The sequence below is a fragment of the Lathamus discolor genome, chromosome 5, assembly GCF_037157495.1.
Source record: "Lathamus discolor isolate bLatDis1 chromosome 5, bLatDis1.hap1, whole genome shotgun sequence".
Classification (NCBI taxonomy): Eukaryota; Metazoa; Chordata; class Aves; order Psittaciformes; family Psittacidae; genus Lathamus; species Lathamus discolor.
Window position 1 is genome coordinate 84565674 of NC_088888.1, and position 6869 is coordinate 84572542.

At 39.6% G+C, this 6869-nt stretch overlaps 1 pseudogene; it reads left to right on the top strand.

The window, feature by feature from the left end:
- The first annotated feature begins 1771 nt into the window (after window positions 1–1771).
- On the top strand, window positions 1772–5757 carry LOC136015962 (cytochrome b-like; annotated as a pseudogene).
- Window positions 5758–6869: the final 1112 nt, after the last annotated feature.

A 6869-nucleotide genomic window follows, 5' to 3' on the forward strand; every position in this document is an offset into this window, starting at 1 on the left:
CCTAATTACAGATAAAGTTTTTCCATATGACTGACTGTCAAAAAGTGATTTTGTCCAAAATAAAATATTATTATTAATTATTTGGCAGAAAGGCTGGATGTTAATGCTATAAAAAAATTCTCAACTTCAAAGGATTCTTTACATTTATTAAAGATCAACTTTATGAAAGTAAATGATTTCTAAATTAAAAGTCCTTATATTCATCTAGAATATTCTGGGTTGTAATTGCTAGCAGAATATACAGAAGAAGCCAAACTGATTCATGTCTGTTTTCTGGTCTCTGTAGATTTAAAATATTACCTTGGTTATGGAGACAGTGTAATTTCTAGTTTCATATTTTTTTATATGACACAATAATCACAGAAAATGTTTTGTTCTCCTTTCAAGCGTTCCTCTTAAAGACTACTGTAGAATAGAAAGATGTTTTAAGAGACAAGGTCTAATTATCTGTTAACTACCAAATTACCCCTCAGTCTCTATTTAGGATCTAGGAAGCATCATTTTTTTCTGTGTTTTGGAGGCACTGGGAAGTTTTGTCTGTTCACATGAAACTATTCTATAAGGAATGATTCAGGGAAGAAGTTTTCCATAGCAATTTTTGACCCCTTTTTAATATTTCATTTTCTAAAATTTAGTTATCTTTCTTAGGGTTTGGTGTTTTTAGTTTTTTTTCTTTTTTGGGGGGGAGGGGAGGGGTTAGTTAGTTTGTTTGTTTGTTTGTTCTTCTACTTGATAAATATTTAGACAATTTTTCACACATATTTGATTCCTTTAACTAATGTCTCTTTTGGGTTGACTGTGCCCTGCTGTAGAAATAGTTTGCCCCTAGAGTAAACTGAAGATATTGCTGTAATACTTTCTCTTCAGTTTAACCTGTCTGTTTTACATGGTGGCTACTGTTGCATGTCTATGCTGCACTGGATAGCCAAACTTGCCAGTTTGAAATCATAGTCAGCAAGCAAGCGCTGGCACCCAAAACTAGCAACTCAAACCCATTCTGTCCTTACAGAAGCCAAAATAGTCACAAACCTTTTAGCTTCTTTATATATCAACAGTGAATGACAGGTGGAAAATGTAGTATTTCATAGAATTTAAAAAATAGTAACTACAAAGCATGTGGAGTCTTGATGTTTGCAAAACACACTGTATAATTTTCTCAAATTGCTCTGCCTAGCAATGGCTTTATAATGAGAGCTTCTATTTTCGAGAGCTTCATACCCTCCATATTCTACTATTTTTAACCTTGCCACTGCTGATCCTTTTGAGCTAAGAGCCTTTACTTATGGATGTAAGCACGGTCCTGTAGCCTTCTCTGTGGGACTCAGGCCTCTGAATCAGTGTAGCAATAGATTATTTGTGTCATGGGGAAAAACTGCTCAACTCCTGTGATTTAAGCCAAATTAGGATCAAAGTACCTTATTGATTTATTAATGACACAGTTAACTGGCAATCAGTGAAATATACATTCAGGATCGATGTTGGTGACACAACAGATAAACCAGTGCCAGATGCCTGAAAAATGTTAATATAGTCCTGCGGATTTCCCCAAATTCTTCTGCAAGTAATGCTCCCTGCCACCCATATTTACGCACACATTCTAGTGGCTCGCATGCCCGTCCCTCTGCTTTGTGCAGGTGCAGGTCTCCTGGGTGTCCTGCATGGACAGGTGCTCCACCTCCTCCTATGTGCATACTGAGGAGGGGTGCCCTGACACCACCCTTATGCTGTGGATCACTGGCTGTGTGCAGGGTGCTCCTGCACCCACGAGGAGATGCCGGGTGTGGCCCATGCAGGGATGGGGATGCTGCAGAGTGATGCCTGGCAGTGCCCACCAGGGTCATTATTCCTTGTCCAATGTCAAGGCCTCTCCCAGCGCTTTCTGCAAATTCCTGTTTCTTTTACATTACTTTTCAGCCAGTTTCAAAAGTGTCTTGCTAATATTATGGTTACTGTTTAATCTAATCAGTGGTTCTCCTGGAGTTTTTCTTTAGTGATGTACAGTGAGCATTATCAGTTTGGGGCAAAGGTTCACTCAGATGGGCTTGGCTGTCCCAGCGCACATACTTACATACTGTACTGGGTGCAGGTGCTAAGCTGTTGGTAGCAGGGGGCTCGTTAGTGATCCCCTGTCGTTACCCTCCACCATGAGCTTTTTCGTCTTACTTCCTCCCCTGGCTCTTTCGAGGAGGGGAGTGTTATTGGTCATATGTATGTCCAATAACATATTGGACACATTTATTTGTGACATGCATGCCCATTTATACCTTTTCTGAGTTTCTCAGTTATTTTAAAAAATTAAATATTTGATGTTTTGGAAAACAAATACATCTGCAGTTCACACTGTAAGGTAAAATACCATCTGGTGGTGTCTACTTCCCTGGACTATGACCATATGAATAGGTTCTTCATTCATAAAGACTGGAGAAATTATACAATGACACAATATGAACTCATTATACATGTATATCCCCAGTCATTTTTAAATGGGTATTTTACAAAAATTTGCATTTAAGAGATGAGAACAGAATACTCTTCCTTTGTGCCTTTACATTTGAGTCTATAATTTGATATATTTTTAATTTTCTTTGGATTTGCATTTATGTGCCCACTGTGTTTTGTGTATCCTGATCTGAGAAGCAATTAATAAACATGATTCTCCAATGGAAAGTAAAGGTATCAAGATGCAAGGTAAATTGCAAGAAAGCGTTGGTCTTAAATGAAGGCCTGGGTGGTTTGAGAAAGTGCAGGGAGATCAGCTGCAGAATTATTTGTCTGTTTGTGGAAGCTGGTGTAACAGAAAAAGGAAGAACACAGGTTTTCATGTTCTGCATGTCCAACTTTGTTATCAGTCAGACAGAAGACACTTCCATTTCTCCGCATTTGAAGCAAGCTATATTTCCCTATTATCCACTGCTGCAACTACCAAAGTTGCATCTGTTAAAAGATAGATCTATCAAAAACAATCAAACACTATTAAACATCTACCAAACACTGTGGTATGAATCTGCACACAGGCTGTATGTGGTTTATCTGTGAAGCAAAAATCAGGAGACTCTGTGTCTTCTGTACAATTTTCAATCAATATGAAAATTTTACAATATTGTCATTTGAAAAACTGGGGGAAAAGTTGGAAAGAGAAAAGGCTATATGGTTTCACTGAGTCTCCCTCTTAATTTTTAAATAGATTTATTGACAAAAGAATCGTGTTGAAAGAAGGATCTTTGCTATTCAGTCTTAAAAAAAACCAGCTAAATTTAACTAATTTATAAATTTAAATGTGTTTTGTGCAAAGGGTGTTAAAAAAATCACAAGCATTATTCTTCTGATTCGCATTTTAACTCCAAATTGACACTTTATACTTTATTATGCTATAATGGATATTTCCCAGAGGACTGAGGTGATTAGAAGTCTTTTGATTAACATAGTAAAATTGTCTGATTCAGGAAAAAGACACATAGAATCATAGAAACATAGAATAGTTAGGGTTGGAAAGGACCTTAAGATCATTTAGTTCCAACCGCCCTGCCATGGGCAGGGACACCTCACACTAAACCATGTCACCCAAGGCTGTGTCCAACCTGGCCATGAACGCTGCCAGGGGTGGAGCATTCACAACTTCCCTGGGCAGCCCATTCCTGTGCCTCACCACCCTTACAGTAAAGAACTTCTTCCTTATATCCAATCTAAACTTCCCCTGTTTAAGTTTTAACCCATTACCCCTTGTCCTATCACAATGTCCTGGGTTCAGCAGTAGCAGTCATTTTTCTCCTTCTTAGTAGCTGGTGCAGTGCTGTGGTTTTGACTTTTAGCCTGGGAACAGTGCTGATAATGCTGATGTTTTTAATTACTGCTCAGTAATGTTTAGTCTGACTGAGGACTTTCTGAGTCTCATGCTCTGCCAGGGAGGAGGGGAAGCCGGAAGGAAGCAAAGACAGGACACCTGACCCAAACTAGCCAAAGAGGTATTCCATACCACAGCACGTCATGGCCAGGATGTAACTGGGAGTTACCCAGAAGGGCTGGTTCATTGCTCGATCAGGCTGGGTTTGAGGAGTGGCATTGTATTCTCTCCCCGTGTTATTTCCCTTATCATTATTATTATTGGTGGCAGCAGTAGTGGTTTGTGTTATACCTTAGTTACTGGGCTTTCTTATCTCAGCCTGTGGGAGTTACATTCTTTTGATTCTTCTCCCTGTCCCTCCGGGAGCAGGGAGAGGGGGAAGAAAGGGTGCGGGGGTGTAGTCTCGCGGTTCTGATTTACAGCCTGGGCTTAAACCACGACACACAACACTAAAGAAGAGCTTCTGATTAGTTACTAGTAATTGAAACAGGAGGAAGTTTGAGCATGATCTACGTTAAGACATTTACTTCCAGTAGTTGCACCAAATGTGGGGGTTCCCTGCATGAAGTGCTCATTCCCAGCTTATCCAGGGCTGACAAAGTTTCTGTTAGTCATCAGAATTGTTAAGTCTTCTCAAACCTAGACAGTCTTATCCTTGCTTTTGGTCTAAGTTATGGCCTTACCTAGCTTGTCTTTTCCAAATGCCTGCCAAGTCCTGCTGTCTCAACCTATGGATCACTCATTCCAGAGGTCTGGGAAAGCTTGAAATGCCTCTGTGAAAATAACCTCTTTTTTCTTAGCTGATGGCAGAAGCCAGTCAAAAAGTCCCTGTAGTGTAGGAAAATAAACCAAAGGGCTTCAGACGTGTTTATGAACAAAATGCAGTTGTGTTTCACACATCACACTGTAGCATTGTACTCCAACTGACAGTAAAAGTTGCATGGTCCTGTTAGCACTGGTAAATAAAAACGTGGCTCTATATTCCTGTGAAGAAAGATTTTGCTGCCATAGAAAAACTGCAATGCAAACAACAAGAAGCACTTTTTCACCAGTTGAAAAAACATGTTACAAGAAATAAAATGACCAGAGACATCAGGACATTATGTTGTGAAGCCATAAAAGCAGGTGCAACATATGAAAGCCAACCACCTAATTGCACCATCTGTGTTACTGTGTCATTCTCAAAGCAAATATAAAAGCAAATATTGCATGCATCCATTGATATGTGAAAAGACATGTCATTTTGACTTTGCAAAGACAGTGGGCATGACTCCACTATTGTAATTCCAGGAAAACTCTCACTGAAATCCTCTCTAATCAGAACTGCAGAGTTAGGTCAATATTGATGTTTCTAGCCCAGCGCATGGAGCTTCATTCTTCTTCATCTACATCTAGCTTCACATTGCCCGAGGCTTTTACTATGGCTCATACCTTTATAAAGAAACTTGAAACACCGGAGTCATTCTCCTATTAACCCTTATAGCAACAGCTTTCGTTGGCTACGTCCTACCATGAGGCCAATATCATTCTGAGGGGCCGCAGTCATTACAAACCTATTCTCCGCCATCCCCTATATCGGACAAACCCTAGTAGAATGGGCCTGAGGAGGGTTCTCTGTAGACAACCCCACCCTAACCCGATTCTTCGCCCTACACTTCCTCCTCCCATTTATAATCACCAGCCCAGTCCTCATCCACCTCCACGAATCAGGATCTAACAACCCCCTAGGCATCTCATCAAACTGCGACAAAATTCCGTTCCACCCATACTTCTCCCTAAAGGACCTCTTAGGATTTATAATCATACTTCTCCTACTCACCACCCTCGCCCTATTCTCACCTAACCTATTAGGAGACCCCGAAAATTTCACCCCAGCAAACCCCTTAGTAACCCCCCCACATATCAAACCAGAATGATACTTCTTATTTGCATACGCAATCCCACGTTCAATCCCCAATAAATTAGGAGGAGTCCTAGCCTTAGCTGCCTCCGTACTAATCCTATTTCTAAGCCCCTTCCTACACAGATCCAAACAAGAAACTATAGCTTTCTGCCCAATCTCCCAACTCCTACTTTGAACCCTAGCCACCAACCTATTTATCCTAACATGAGTAGGAAGCTAACCAGTAGAACACCCATTTATTATCATTGGGCAACTAGCCTCACTAACCTACTTCACCATCACCTCCTCCCTAGAAAACAACATCCTCAATTAGGTTCAACCCCTTCCCCTACTAATAAGTCCCTTTACAAAATTTATCTCAACCACAAGCTTAGTCCTAGGAACCACAATCACAATCACAAATCTAGACCTTATTTTCTGTGTATTAGTGTTATTATTATTATTATATATCATAAATTATCAGCGTAGTAATTCAAAGCCATGTTAATCATGTTTCCTCCCCCAGAAACATTCTGGAGCTAGAGAAGAAGGGTTCTTCCCTTTTAGGCAGGTAGTGTAAGGTTTTTAGAGTGCCTTGTAAGTTGCATTTTTCTTTTCTCCCAGGAATGAAGGGTATCTAATTTCTGATAAAAATGTATTTAAAAATAATGTTGGGGAAAATCACTCCTTGGTAATACTTATCTTTTTGTAAAAATACCTTTCTCCTGATAACAGGTAAACCCCAAACCCTGTATTTAAGTTTGGGTATCTCCAAATTTGGAATTCAAATATAGAAATGTGCCTATGAATAGTTTTACCAAAGACACATGGGGTGCGGCAAAACTTCATTTTTTCTCTATTAACAAAAAAAAATGATGAGCAGCAGTGCCAACTAACAGTTTTAAAAACTAGAAGTCTAAGTAAGTAGCATATTAGGCAGAGGATATAAAATTTACATCCTGTAGGGACAAGCATTAGAAACAAATGGTCACACTAAAATATGAAATAAAGAGACAGATAAACTGAAGAACAAGATTCCAGGATACAATTTAGCATAGGCTGTATACAGCTGTGCTGTCCATGAAGATCCAGTAAAGATTCCAAGTCTGTGACCCTGGTAACTCTCAAATATAGATGCTTTTGCCT